This window comes from Pseudorca crassidens, chromosome 18 (genome assembly GCF_039906515.1).
Source record: "Pseudorca crassidens isolate mPseCra1 chromosome 18, mPseCra1.hap1, whole genome shotgun sequence".
Taxonomy (NCBI): domain Eukaryota; kingdom Metazoa; phylum Chordata; class Mammalia; order Artiodactyla; family Delphinidae; genus Pseudorca; species Pseudorca crassidens.
In genome coordinates this window covers 8107007-8122912 of record NC_090313.1, presented here as the reverse complement: position 1 = coordinate 8122912, position 15906 = coordinate 8107007, and the positions used below count along the sequence as shown (strand labels likewise).

General features: G+C 38.4%; 1 long non-coding RNA gene across 2 annotated transcripts in view; it reads left to right on the top strand.

Moving 5' to 3' along the window:
- Positions 1-15906, top strand: part of LOC137211123 (uncharacterized) — a 409508-nt gene that overhangs the window by 270216 nt on the left and 123386 nt on the right. For both annotated transcript variants that reach the window (XR_010936916.1, XR_010936917.1), the window contains exon 2: positions 4157-4223. This is a non-coding gene — a long non-coding RNA (uncharacterized lncRNA). The remainder of the gene's footprint in view (positions 1-4156; positions 4224-15906) is intronic.

Sequence of the window (15906 nt, the reverse complement as noted above, 5' to 3'; positions counted from 1 at the left end):
GAGAATGAAACAGTTAAAGAGAAAACTCCTAGACACTTTGCCTGCAGTAGCCAGGAGAGGTATTTGCTGCTAGGATCCAGAAAGTATCATAGCGTCAAAGATGCTGTGGGGTGACTTGATCAGGATGTAAACCTGGCACTCGTTTTCTTCAGACCCCAAACTCAAGTGAACTATAAAATCTCTCTTACTGCCCCAGCCCAAATCAGATTTCAGTCGAGGAAACAAAACTTAGGGAGCTATGACAGTGGTACATTTCTCAGTTAAAGAAGCAGGCAACTGTGCCATGAATTCATAGGAAACCTATCGAAGGAGCGTACATGCTCCTATGTTATTGTATCGCACAGACCAGTGCAGTAGATAGTAGTAACAGGCTTAGCTAGCCTTATGTAAAAAACTGAAAAATAGGCTCATCTTTTTTGAACTTTGAACCTTAGCAAATAGTATAAATCGAGCCCTCTGCAGTTTGTATTGATATCAATCTTTATAAAGCTAACAATTTGGGATATGGACAGTGTACACACAAGAGAGTATGAGAAAATAAAAGAAAGCAGGGTGTGTGAAGGAGCGGATCGCATACTGGCTGGTCATGATACACTAAGAACTGCATCCATTTCCAAGTGAGAAGGACCAAAGGTTAATCAGAATCGCTTTATATGTTACCTGTGTTTTGATGTATAAATAATTCTGATTCTGTTAATCATTTAATAAACTGCATGTAGTTCTAATATCATGTTTTAGTCATTCCCAAGGAAAGCTTTTGTTGCTGTTTTAAGACCTCAGTCCTGGCTTGAAGAACCCTTTCCAGTTTTATCAAAGGGTGCAATTGACAACCGTAGTCTAACCTTCTGTTAACAAGAATGATCAGAAAAGATAGGTGTCACCTATACAGCACGCAACTTTCTTCACACCCATTCCTGCAGGAGTCCACTCTGCACCACACCCACACGACACCAAGGAATGGCTCTTCACTTTTCACTTCTTCCCCTCATCAGTGGCTTCCCTACCTCTGAAAATGTTTCCCCAGATGTGCATGTAGCAGCCCAGAATCTGAACAAAAGCCCCATCTTTATTTTTCCCCTCATTACAAATGCAGAGACATAGAGAAAAATTTTATAAGGCATGTCAAAAATAGGAAAACAATTGGATCATTTCTAAATTCCCTTCTTAAAACTGATTCTGTGCTAATGCAGTAATAGACCACTAAAAAGAAACGTGTCTATGTTAAAATCACTTTTCCATTTTCCCCTTTATAAAATATGGCAAATAGAATAGTTATTTATATTGCCAACAACTGAAACAGTGTCAGATGTTTGAGATCTTCTGGAAATGTTTATTGAATTAGTGAAAGAATTAAGTCAACCAAATATTCTGTACCTTGTGAGAACGCTGCTGATATCTGGTTGATAAGAAAGCCGAAGCTTCAGGCTACAATTATTGAGGAACAGATATTAGTTTCATCGTGATATATCTTGTCTCTCCTTCTGCCTCTGATGGAACGGATACATTGTATTCTGGCTTGTACTGTGTAGGAAATTAACTAGAACATATGAAAATTAAGCCTACTAACATAGAGTCAATAATACATTAAAGCAATCTGATAAAAATAAATGTCTGGGGAGCTAGTACCTAATATGTGCAGAGTTGATATGTGCAGTTAAAACTGTATACTCTAGATGGGAGAAAAGACATATAATTTTGAAAAAGAAAAGTAAATTAAAAAGTGTCATTAGATGACAAAATAATATTCAAATGAGGAGATGTATTAAACGGATGCCATGCATCTGGAGAAATGAGAGGTTATAGTGGTCCACAGTTGTGTTCAAAGGCTATAAAGAGGCAAGTACTTGAGTGGATTATATTTGGCTACTAAATTGTTTAGCTAATTATATACTTGCAGCATACTTTGTAATTGCCAGGTGATGTCTTATTGATTCTATGTCAAGACTGTAGAAGCTTAGGGGATCGTTCAAGAAACAATTGATTGCCATTTCTGGTAGAATTGGAAGTGGCTTCTTAATGAACATTCCACATTCTTATCCTGGAAATTGTTATCTATTGCCCTGGTTACTGGATATTTACCCACCCTATTCAGAAATCACAATGTTAGCATGACATTGAGATTTTCGTTTCTAAGGGAGAAAAATATCTATTCAACACAGTTATGACATGATGAATGCTTGGCTCCAATAAGTGAACTTCTTCTTAGATTGAATATAGAGGTCAATGGATAGAACCTGATGTAAAGGGCCTCAGCCTTTTGTTGGTTTCAGATTCTTACCATCCAACTCAGAAGCCTAAATGTGATCTTAATTTTGCCAAGGGAATCCCAAAAGCATCCAAACAACTCACTTTTCTGGAAAAATATTTTTCATATCCTGCATTGTTGAAACAAGACTATTGAAATGGCAGAACAATTTGCTATAGTGGGCAGTGTGTGGCATTGATGTAATCAACAGGGCTGTAAGTGGCCAGGTGGGGTACCAGGCAGGCCATCGACCCAATACAGCAGGACAGGTGGACACCAATGGCCATTGCAGTGTCTCAACAACTACCAGGGCAATGAAAGAGCTTTTTCTTGGACACTTAATGTAGTTTAGCGGGAATAATAGTGGTGATCATACTAATAACAGTAATAACTAATGTTTTCAGAGTGAATACTATGTGCTAAGTGCTGTTCTTAGCATTTTATGTACATTTAATTTAATTTATTTTATTATTTCCACTAATCTTATGAGGTAGTATTAGTAGTTCTAATTTCAAGAAAACTGTGGTACAGAGGAAGTAGTTAGCTTTCAACGTCCCAGAATTAGAAAAGCCAAGGGTCTTGAGGTAGGCAGTGTGACGTCTGTTACACACACACACACACACACACATACATGCGTCCTGCACATTATCAGAGTATCTCTCTTTTCATGTCTATTCTCCTTGTGCCATTTTAAAATCTAGATATAGCATTAACCAGAAAAGATCATATAGCAACTATTAAGAAATCATTGATATTCCAAAGCGAATGTGATGAGTAGTGCATTTTATTAAAACAAACTATCAGTATCATGTAGGAAGAGTTTTAAACATGAGATATTTAGTGATTTTTAAGGTTTTGCTGATATTTCATAACATTTTAGTGTAAATGCTTAATAAAGTACTGGAAAAAATACAAGTCCTCAACTCTCTTCCCAAGGGTCTTTGTGAAGGTGGGAGATGAGGGTTCTGTGTGAGAACTGTACTTCTACACATGGTGATTCAATATGTATTTACTTGGTTCAATACTATGGCTCATATGGCAAGCAGAGGGAGGAAAACGTGTAAAAATTGGATGTAAAAAAAATAGATAATTGACGTATTAGTTTCCTATAGTACTGAAGAAAATTACAACAAATCAAGCGGGTTAAATCAACACATATTCAGTTTGTAGGTAGACACCCTAAAACCAAGGAGTCAGCAGAGTCATGTTCCCTCTGGAGGCTCTAGGGGAGAACTGGCTTCCTTGCCTTTTCCAGCTTCTGTAGGCCACCTGTGTCCCTTGTCTCTTGGCCTCTCCTCCAACTTAAGTGGTAGCATAGCATCTTCAAATCTCAATCTCTCTCTCTCTTCCCCCAACACCTCTGTTCCCTTTGTCACATGTCCATCTGTGACTCACCTTCCAGCCTCCCTCTTATAAAAGGACTTCTGTGATCACATTGAGGCTCTTGGATAATCCAGGATAATCTGTCCATCTCAAGATACACCTCTAATTTAATCACCTCTGCAAAACCCCTCTTGCCATGTAAGGTAACATATTCACAGGTCCCAGGGATCAGTACTTGGATGTCTTGAGGGGTGGGAGACACATCATTCTGTGTACCGCACGCAGGTAGATAACAGCAAGTTCAAATTAACCTAGACCTTAAATTCCCCTCACATCTACCCTCTACCATCCGAGCACTCTGAGTTTTAGCTTTTAGCTTAGAATGTCTCTTGTTTGTGTCACACTCTTTATCCCTATTGCCTTACCATGGAAATAAGTTGGAATTTGGAGGAATTCTCTTGCTTGGGACCCCAGTGTAGATGTTTTCAAATAATAGTTTTAACTGGCAGGAACCTGCTTTAAAAAGCTGAAAGTGATGTGCTCTATCCTATTAGTCTGACAAGTCACCCTTATCGAATTATTTTGTAGGTATGAGACAAGAGGCCCAACTGCTGTGCTCTGGAAGGGACCACAGGTGGCTTACAGATGTGCTGAGGTGAGTGTCACCACTGGGCAGGACTGAGGCAGGGGTGAGGGTGCCATGATTATATACTGCAGCATTTCTGAAGTAAGCAATTTAGAGAGATATTGGTAGTTTTACTTTTCTGTAACATACAAACATTTTGTAGCCCAATGTGCATAGTACTTTCAATAACAAGCGTTCATTTGAAAGCAATAATTGGGATTTCATATACATGGGACAGGCATTTCTGCTTCAAGTGTATTAGAGTCTGGGCATGAAGTCACCTTATTTAGTGCTTTCAATGTGCCTTATAGAAATATTATGTTATCTTATTTGATCCTCATAGCTCTATAATGAGCCAGGTCTCAATTTTCTTTCTTTTTTCTTTTAAAGAATTTTTTTTTCTGATGTGGCCCATTTTTAACGCCTTTATTGAATTTGCTACAATATTGCTTTTGTTTTATGTTTATGGTTTTGGTTTTTGGCATGTGGGATCTTAGCTCCCTGACCAGGGATCAAACCTGCACACCCTACGTTGGAGGGCGACGTCTCAGCCCCTCAGTCTTAACCTGAGTCCCAGGTCTCAACTCTCTTAAATCAAATTTTATTCAATAATATTACAGTAGGCATTTTAACTAATGTTTAACTTCTTCAAAACATTCTCTTTCCACTAAAGTCCACCGAAAGGATCATTTCGCTTAACCCATTTATTTTACACAAGAGAAAACCGAGGAGCTGAATGTTTAAGTAACTTGCCCTTTCCTCTGTAATTGGCAGAGCTAAACTTACACAGAAAATTAACCAGAGAAGAAACTTCACTTGGAGGACCAGTAGAAAAAGAATATATGATTAAACACAGATGGTATCTTGCTCTCCTGATATGTCTACACATTTTCTTCACTTGTGTTTAACTCTAATCAAAAATGGAATCACCCTAAGCTTAATATGACACATTTTCCAAAATCCTTTTGAAGTCTTCTGCGTACAGCATTTTATCTCTTGAGACCAAGCCAGGCTATGGTTGCTGGCTTACTCCTGGTGAATACAGGTAGAACTTTTTGTTCTTTCTGTTCTTTTGTTTTGATTTTGGACTTTAGCTGGAACTTTATGGTAAACAACCTTTCTTGACATTAATAAGAAACCTGTAGCAATTCGTTCCACGGTAGCGTAAAGTTGTAGCCTAATCTTAACTCAGGTGTTCCTAAGCTCGGCTGCACTGAACCCTAAGGGATTTGTGGATAGACTTTGGGGGGTTCATGAACTTGGATGAGGTGTTAACTTTGTCACCAATAGAAATCAAAAACTTTCATTTTACATTCAAGTTATTTGAATATATCAAAAAAACACTGTGTACACTCACCACTACTTTGAAATTATGGAAGTTATTAATATGTTAACTACATTTCAATAATGCGTTTTCCTTTGTTATCCTATTTGGTTATTTTACATGTATAAAAATCTTAGAAGTCTGTGAGCTCCACTGGGTTGTCAAAGGGATCCATGGCTCGAAAAACTACTAAAATGAAATATTTGGAATTCTCCATGCATGTTTATTTCTTTCTAGACTTACTAAAAATGAACCCAAAGTGTGATCAGTGCCCTGAACTTGACCAAATATTCTTTCAAAGTTGGATAGGAAACAGAAATGTGAACTGCTATCTCTCGCTCTTCTTTTCTCTAAGAACTGAACTCAAGCAATCATTAATAATTCATTCATCACAAAATAGAGAAGGTGTGTATTAACTACTTGAATAGCTAATATTGAGTCTTTACCTACATTTTTATAAGCCACTGAACTGAACTTCCATCGTATTGTCTACAAAGCAATAAATGCTACCGTATCTGCTCAGAACGTGTATACTTCCTCCAAAGGTCCAGGTTCTTTAGAGTTCTACATAGCTGATGGTTTTGTACACCATCAGGTTAAATCTCCCACTTGTTTTTCTTTCACTGGTCGCACAACTCCAGTCTGAGAAACACTGATGCCACAGAAACCGAAACCCCGAATCCCACACTTTTGATTACACAAATCTGAAGTTTTATAAATTTTAGTCAGGAAAGCTCCCCTGATAATATTTTATTATCTGATTGTGTAAGATCTATTGAGCTTCTTAGAACATGTGGCTGTGGATTCATCTCCCATTCAGGCCAGTTAACTCCATTCTGGAATGAGGCCACAGATGCATCTCAATTAAGGCCATTTATCTTACAAAATGTACCACAAGCCTCCAAAAGTATTCATGAGGGGAGTCTGATTAGTTGGGTGTCGGCCAATTATCACTGGCAGAAACTTAGAGCATGTCATTATGAACAATACTTAATGTTCGTAAGATCCCTCTTTGAAAATTTATATTAGAGAGGTCTTTAGACCTCTAGACACGTCTAAAGGACAGAATGCATCATTGAAAATGGAAACAGAAACTATGAATTGTACAGTTAAAATCAGTTAAGAAAATCAATTTTATGTTACTTTTATTTTACTACAGTTAATCCAAACTAAACTAAAAAGAGTGACATCAGAAAGAGCTGTTAATTTCTGTTCAAAGTAACTCCATGATGACATGAAGGTTTGGTTTCAATCTGCCAACTTTCACAAGTTTCCAGTTGAAATTTAAAACTTTGCAAAGGGATATGTGATAATATATATATCATCTGCTCAGAGCAATGTCCGTTTCTACAAGCATGCCTGAAGAAATAGTTAGCCATCACTTTGGACATTTTATAAAGTTAATATTCAAGATAGGTAAAATGGGACTTGATTTCTCTTTGACTAAATTTAAAATAATCCAGAAGTGGCAGAGGAAGTCTAAATCATCCCGATTCAGATATGTGATTTCAGTGTTGGGTGTTTGAGGATGAAGCTTGGCCAATTCATGATTCTTCCCATGTCACAATTTCCTTTCATTCTTCCGTGGTTTCTCTAAGTTCCTAGGAAACTGTGCTAGTGTCATGGCATTCCAGGAAGAGGTGTCCGTTCCATTGCCAGCTTTTGTCTCTGACGACACTTACTGAGATGTCATTTAATTTAGCCAAGCCTTGGGGCACCTGACATGGAATCTGGTCCTGATGCCGAAGAACTGTGCCACGGCTTCTGGGCGTGGGGCCTCGGCCCTCGGACACTACGCTTAGTTCTCCTAAGAGCAGATGCTTCTACTCCACGGGCCCCCTTAGATCTACTCCTCGTTTCCCCTCCCCACCGTTGCAGTTATCTAGCCTTCATGACAAACCACATTTAGTGGCGTAACAACTATTTTATCAGATTCTTGGATTCTGAGGAGAAGGAATCCAGAAAAGGCCCAGTGGGGACAGCTTGTTTCTACGCTGAGCTATTTTGGGCTTCATCTGGAACACATGACGTCTGGAGACATCTGAGTCATCTAAAGGCACGTTTCCTTCACTCACGTGTCTGAAGGGTGGTGCTAGCTGTTGGTTGCAACCTCAGCTGGGCCCTGTTGGCCCAAAACCTACGTGCAGCTTATCTCGGCTGCTTGGGCTTCTTCATAGCATGGATGGCTGGGTTCCAAGAAGAAAAGAAAATCCAGAAATGGGCACTGGAATCACGTAATGTCACTTCTACTGTTTGTAAGCCCACCGGATTCAGGGAGAAACACAAACCCACCTCTTGATGGTAGGACTGTCAAAGTCATGTAGTAAAAATAGCACACGGAATAAGAGTAATTGTTGCAGTTGTCTTTTGAAAGTACCACCTGTCACACCCACCTTATGGGGAACTTTATTCCTTATCTGCACCAGGCCAAGATTATCAGAATTTTCTGAAGCTGCCTTCAAGCCCACAGCCTGTATCTCTTTTACTGGTTCAGCACCATGATATGTTCTACAAGGTCTGAACATCCATGGGCTACACGTGGGAATAGAGAAGGCTTCTCCTCTACTCTCAGATTTCCCTTAAACTTAAATGGGGACTAGCTCTTTCCCCTGGACAGAGCAGAGGGGTGGGTGTGTTGGACTCCTTCTCAGGTTCCAGCAGCCTCTAAAGACCAGTAACTTCTCTAGCTTTCCTCTACCTGCTTAACTATTGAGACCTTTATTCATCTGTTTGGGAAAATGACTAATGTATCTTCATATTGCCTTTCTTACTCTAATACTCCTTAGTTACCTTTTTTCTGTGTTGTAAATGTTTACTGTTTGGATCGTTGGAATCTTTAAGTCATTTTGCTTTCCTCCGAATCTACACTTACCTAAATCAAGAGTACCTGCGAGGCTTATCTAGCTTTGGATTTTTAAGGCTTATTTTGGAAGTCGAAGCCAATTATTTGACTACTTCTTCATATTCTATTCTGTGTGGCTTCCCTTCCCAGGGCAATAACTCAGTATTATTATTATTATTATTTTTTTTTTTTTTTGCGGTACACGGGCCTCTCACTGTTGCGGCCTCTCCCGTTGCGGAGCACAGGCTCCGGACATGCAGGCTTAGCGGCCACGGCTCACGGGCCCACCTGCTCCGCAGCATGTGGGATCTTCCCGGACCGGGGCACGAACCCGTGTCCCCTGCATCGGCAGGTGGACTCTCAACCACCACACCACCAGGGAAGCCCAACTCGGTATTATTTTAATGATAGAGGTAACTCAGAGTAAAACAGAACTGAGAAAGGGAAAAAAAATCAGCTGGATAGTATTTCAAAATACCATTCTGCAACATTTGCAAAGACCATAATCTAGATTGACCATTATATTTCCAATCCTATTTGGTAATGGGTAAGCTTCCTAATGTAATATTCATTATGAGTAAGTCATTCTAAAATATATTAATCTAATCCTGAGACATGTAAAATTTCCAATTATCCTTTATATTTTTAATTGTTTATTATGTAATAAAATAATCTCTAACTTGTGTAAATATAGGTTGTACCAGATTCCAAGGAAACCCAAAAATATTTCGTAAGGTTTGCTTTTTGCCTTAACTCAACTTTTTACACTCTAATTTGATGCAACTTCTTTTTGTTTTGTTTTTTTGCGGTACGCGGGCCTCTCACTGCTGTGGTCTCTCCCGTTGCGGAGCACAGGCTCCAGACGCGCAGGCTCAGCGGCCATGGCTCACGGGCCCAGCCGCTCCGCGGCATGTGGGATCTTCCCGGACCGGGGCACGAACCCGCGTCCCCTGCATCGACAGGCGGACTCTCAAACCCTGCACCACCAAGGAAGCCCGCAACTTCTATTTGTTGTGTTACTATATGTTATGGCATTTTCTAACTATGTGAAAATGTAATGTTTAAATCCAACTAATAGATATAATGTATGCCTTGCCAATTGGATGTGTTTATACTAAAAAATAAATGTCAATTAGTTGTCAAGTTCTCATAGTAGAAAATTATGAGACTTATCCTGGCTTTGTTAATTGATTGTTTTGCCCCTCTCTAAAATAATGGCATAAAAATGATTAGATGATATGCATGCATGAAGTTTCTGTAATAATTTTAAGTAGATAATTAAACACAGGGAAGATAGTTATAGCTATAGACTTTGAGAGTGTTGTTTAGTATAATCAGAAACTGAGAAGTTTTTAGAAGATTTTTCTCTAAAGCAGAGGAGAAACATACTCAAAAATATTCTATTAACGACTTCAGGTTTCCGGTTCCACATGTAAGGAGATTGAAATTCACTATTCCTTCCTAACCACATATAAAAAGATGAACAGATTGAAACATCAACAACTTTTTTTTAATCTATAAAAAAAAGAATGACACAGGACAAACCACTATCTCCAAGACTGGAGAGACAGGTGAATAAAGAGAGTCACAGCTTCTTGGAGCCTCAAAAGAGAGCCCATAATATAAGCTACGGACTTTGGTTGATGATGTTATGCAGTGTAAGTTCATTGCTTGTAACACATGTACTATTTGATGGGGGATGTTGAGAATAGGCTGCTTTACATGTGTGGGGAGAACCTTCACCTCAGTCATGCTGTGAATCTAAAACTGCTCTAAAATATGAAGTCTTAACACAGATTTTAAAAAAAACTACTCTACTGAGCTTCCCTGGTGGCACAGTGGTTGAGAGTCCGCCTGCCGATGCAGGGGACACGGGTTCGTGCCCCGGTCCGGGATGATCCCACATGCCGTGGAGCGGCTGGGCCCGTGAGCCATGGCCGCTGAGCCTGCGCGTCCGGAGCCTGTGCTCCGCAACGGGAGAGGCCACAACAGTGAGAGGCCCGCGTACCACACACACACACACACAAACAAACAAACCTACTCTACTGATCTAAAGTAAAAACAAACAAAAAAACTATTGAAAAAGACAAGGAATTTCTGAAAATATTCTGCAATAAGAAAATGAAGTATTTCTTCAATTTGTAATTAGACTCTAAATAGTCAGTGGTAGAACTCCCATATGCGTGTGTACACGTGCGAATGTGCACACACGTACACACACAGAGGGAAAGGATGAAAACAGAGAGGTTAAAATAAACATAAAAAACAAACAAACAGAAAACTAGATTAGTAATTGAAGGAAGGAAGAGACCACAGCCTTTACTTCATTTTTGAAAGTAGCAGTTGAAAATCTAGTTTTCAGACTCTTGGGGTCCCCTAGATACATTCATTGTAATAGTCAAACTATTTTCATAATAGTACTGAGATGTTATTTGTCTTTCTTATGGTGTTGACATATGCACTAACCTTGTAAACCAGTTTGGGTAAAACTGCTGGTTTCTTGGCACAAATCAAGGGAGTGGCCCCACACCACAGGTAACCATGGATTTAGCCAGGACCTTGGTAAGGAAAAGAAAAAAAGAAAATGTATACAACACTTTCCTAGGTGAACCATAAATATTGTTACTTTTGTTAAATCTTAACTCTCCAGTAATGCTGTTTTAATTTACTGAGTGATGAAATGGAAGCGTTTATAAAGCATTCCCACTGCATATCAAAGTATGGTGATGGCTCCCTAGCTTGTGTAATTGTCTGCATTGCAAGCCAAACTAGTTCATTTTTTTTCATGAAGCACCATTTTTATTTTACTTGAAAGACTGACAAAAAAGCTGTGTTTATTTAGAGCTGAGTGTTTGGTGGACATTTCTTTGACGGTGAACAAAGACATTGAACCTGCCTCTTTAAGAAAAACATCTGATAGCATTTGTTGCCACTGATGAAATTTGAGCTTTCAAATGAAAATTAGAAATTTGGAAAACTTGTATTAACCATTGTAACACTGACACTACTTAATTCTTAAATGCTTTTCTAGTGGACTGGTGATGAAATTAATGTGACACTTAATATTATAAAATAAGATGTGTCAATATTTGAAAGATTAGCATAATTTAATAAAACAATACTTTCCAAATGATCTGTGCATGCATGATGTCACATAATCGTGTATGATTAAAAGACCCATTTAGAATGCAAGACAGACCAATCAATTTGAATGTAAAAGGGCAAAAAAATGATGTTTTCTGATTTCAATTTATATTTTAAAATGACCACTTGTCAAATTTTGGTATAGTATTAAAGAAGAATATCCCCAATTATCTGAAAAAGGTAATTCATACCATCGCCCCTTTTACCAACTACACATGTTTTTGAGAAGAATTTTGTCCATAGGCTTTAGTCTAAACAATCTATGGCAAAACAAAGAATACAGAACCAGGTATAAAAATTAACCTATCTAAAGGCAGACATTACATAGATTTGCAAAAATATAAAACAATGTTCTTATTATTGTTTAGTTTTAGAAAATTTAGTAATTTTAATATTTTTTTCGTAAAACAAGTAATTGTTATTTCAAAAGACTTAATTCATAAATATTTAAAATTTTCTCACACTCAATTAAAAATATTTTTTTATTATATATGTTATATATTTCTTCCCGATTTGTTCCTTATATATATATACATTTCTTGTTGTTTCTTTATCTTTTGCGCACGCCGTGCGGCATGTGGGATCTTACTTCCCAGATCAGGGATCAAACCCACACCCCTGGCATTGGCAGTGCAGAGTCTTAACCACTGGACCGCCAGGGAAGTTCCTCACACTCACCTTTTAATACAGTAGTAACTATTGATGGATGTAAGTCACGTAAGCAAAAGCTCTTAGATCATCAAATCTATTTAATGGTATAAAACCATATTGAGACAAAAACATCTGCACACCACTGCTTCAAACAATTCTCTGTTGTATATTTGTAGGGAAGATTGTGGACATATCTGACCTGTAAGTCACTGTTCCCTCCTGTATATTCTTTTCATCCTTATCTCTTGTTACATTTTTTTCTTCTGACTTTTCCCCCGTTCCTCTCATTACTCCTTTCTAGTCTCCTCCAAATATTTTTAAATATTGGTGTTTCTTACAGTTTGCTCCTAGGCATTTATTTTTCCTCCATAACTTCTCCCTGGGTGACTGTTGAGAAAGAGGCATCTGCCGTGGATTGCACTGTGTATTCTTACTAAGTATGTCAGGAGTTTAAAGCTATGACCACTCTTTCCCCAGGGAATTTCTTTGGGTTGTGTTTTCAATGAGAGACTCTGAAGGATGAAGGAAATATTCCCCCAAACAATGGGCCAACTAACTTCTCGTTTGATGAAAGCAGTAGATTCCTCAAGCTCAGTGTTGCTCTTCTCAATGCAACCTGCTGCTGCGTGTACCAGCATCCATCATGGACTGCCTGTATCACCCCCTAGGACCTGAGTGACGTGGAAAGCTGACAGAAACAGACAGGAACCTCTGGCTTTGCTGTTTGCCTCGTAATCAGGTGCCAGGTGTCTTCTGCCAGCACCTAAGAAATGGTGGCAGGCAAACTTGTTAACTTTCAAATAGAATAAAATCTTTGATCTTGCACAGTTCTTGAGTGTGACTTTTTCCCACCTGTGGTTCCCTCTAAAATTCAGAAAGAGCAATGACTTTAAAGTACATGACTTTACCCTGGATTATGGTCCCAGCTCCAGACTGTCTACTAGAACAATATGAAAAAGACACAGTTCATGCCCTAATTGCTCAAAGTTTAATTTTGTAAGGTAATTCATTTCCTCAATGGGTATAAAATCCTTGAAGTAGGGATCATACCTTATAGATCTTCTGTATTCTTTGCAGCCCTAAATTTTATATTAGGTCATAGTTACACTTCAGTGAGGTCCTCATTTAAAGTTAGTTATCAGTGGTAATATTTCCTTCTTTGATGCTCTAGTATCAGCTAAGAATTCCCAAGAAATAATTCAAAAGTAAATGACTTCCCCAGATCTCACACTTTGTTGCCTTTTTTTCTTTCCTTCCATAATTTCCAGGAGTATAATTAATTTAGCCTGAGAGGTTTTTCACAAGTTGCAGCCCTAGCCCATGGCCTTTCAAACAGTGTACCTCTGAGAGTGTCTGGAAACTTAGCTGAGTAGGGAGCTATAGCCAAGCCTTTTGTTCAAATGTACCAAATACAACATGTTGGCTCCAAGAGGGCAGTGTCCATTCGCGGCTGGTGGGACCATGGCCCAAAGCCAATCCTTGGTGTGGACACAGTACCCCTTAGAGAGGAAGAAAAAATATCCCTGATAATGACATTTTAGTTATGGTTTCAGAATCCAAATTACCAACAAATTTTTCCTTAGTGAGAAATAAAACAATGTAAGCTTTAATATCATAATTAAGGCTAGGGTAGTGTTTCAGGAGGGCTTCAACAGGACATTTGCACAGAGGAGAGGAAACTCCCAGAGGTGGCTACAAAAAACTAAAGGTTGTTTTGAATGATGACCAAGTATTATCAGTGAGGGGTTCTTCTAGGTCAATGAGGTCACGTGATTTTTTACTAAATTTTTGCAGAATCAAGTTTTAGGTCCTTCACAGCAGGATTCTTGTAGCCCTCATGATATCTACAGATTGTTTGAGCAGTTTCCATGAATATACATTCTGTTTTCTACCTCTGCCAACTGTGACTAGTGAATAACCATCTTCAGGATGAGGCATATTCTAGAATTTAAAAACAACCCTTGATTTTGTTATGACACTGATAGAGAGTCCTTTAAAATTGGCCACCAGATAAACAGATTCACCTATTATTCCAACTTCAAGCTTTGTTTGAAATAAAACAGACAGAAAAGAACATATCATACATACATATATACCTAAAATACAAATACAGGCATACCTCAGAGATCTTGCATGTTCTGTTCCATACTACTGCAATAGTGAAAATATCACAATAAAGGAAGTCACATAAATTTTTGGTTTCCCAGTGCATATAAAAGTTATGTTTACACTACATTATAGTCTATTAAATGTGCCACAGCATATGTCTAAAAATAATTTACATACCTTTAATTTACAAAATTTTTCTTCCTAAAAACTGCTAACCATCATCTGAGCCTTTAGTGACTCATAATCTTTTTGCTGAGGGTAAGTCTTGTCTCAGTGTTGATGGCTGCTGACTGCACAGGGTGGTGTTTGTTGAAGATTGGAGTGGCTAAGGCCATTTCTTAAAATAAGACAACACTGAAGTTTGCCACATGGATGAAATCTTCCTTTCATGTACAATTCCTCTGTAGAATGCAATGCAGTTTGATAGCATTTTCCCACAGTGAAATGTCGTTCAAAATTTGAGTCAACCTTCTCAAAACTTGCCTTTGCTGTATCAATCAAGTTTATGTAATATTCTAAATCCTCTGTTGTCATTTCAACAATCTTCCCAGCATTGTCAGTGGTAGATTCCATCTCCAGAAACCACTTTCTGTGCGCAAGCATAAGAAATGACTCCTGACCCATGAAAGTTTGATCATGAGATTGCAGCAATTCAGTCACATCTTCAGGCTCCATTTCTAATTCTAGTTCTTTCTATTTCCACCACATCTGCTGTTACTTCCTCCACTGAAGTCTTAAAAACTTCAAAGTCATCCATGAGGGCTGGAATCAACTTCTTCCAAACTCCTGTTAATATTGATATTTTTACCTCTTCCCATGAATCATGAATGTTGTAAATGGTATCTAGAGTGGTGAATTCTTTCTAGAAGGTTTTCAATTTATTTTGCCCAGTTCCCTCAGGGGAATACTATCTATGGCAGCTATAGCCTTATGAAATGCATTTCTTAAGTAGTGAGACTTGAAAGTTGAAATTACTTCTTGACCCATGGACTGCAGAATGGATGCTGTGTTAACAGGCATGAAAACAACATTAATCTCATTGTACATCTCCATCAGAGCTCTTGGGTGACAAGGTGTTTTGCCAAAGAGCACCGATATTTTGGAAGGAATTTTTTTTCTGAGCAGTAGTTCTCAACACTGGGCTTAAAATATATTCGCAAACCATGTTGTAAATAGATGTGCTGTCATCCAGGGTTTGTTATTCCGTTTATAGAGCACAGACAGAGTAGATTTAGCATAATTCTTAAGGGCTCTTGGTTTTTTGGAATGGTAAATGAACATCGGCTTCAACTTTAAATCACCAACTGCATTAGCCCCTAACAAAAGAGTCATCCTGTCCTTTGAAGCTTTGAAGCCAGGCATTGACTTCTCCTCTCTAGCTATGAAATTGCTAGCTGGTATCTTCTCCAATATAAGGCTGTTTCTTCTACACTGAAAATATGTTGTTTAATGTAGCCATCTTCATTAATTATCTTAGCTAAATGTTCTGGGTAACTTGTTGCATTTTCTACATCAGCACTCAGTCCTTTACCTTGCACTTTTATGTTATGGAGGGTGGCTTCTTTCCTTAAACCTCATGAACCAACTTCTGCTAGGTTCGAACTCTTCCCCTGCAGCTTTCTTACCTCTCTCAGGCTCAACAG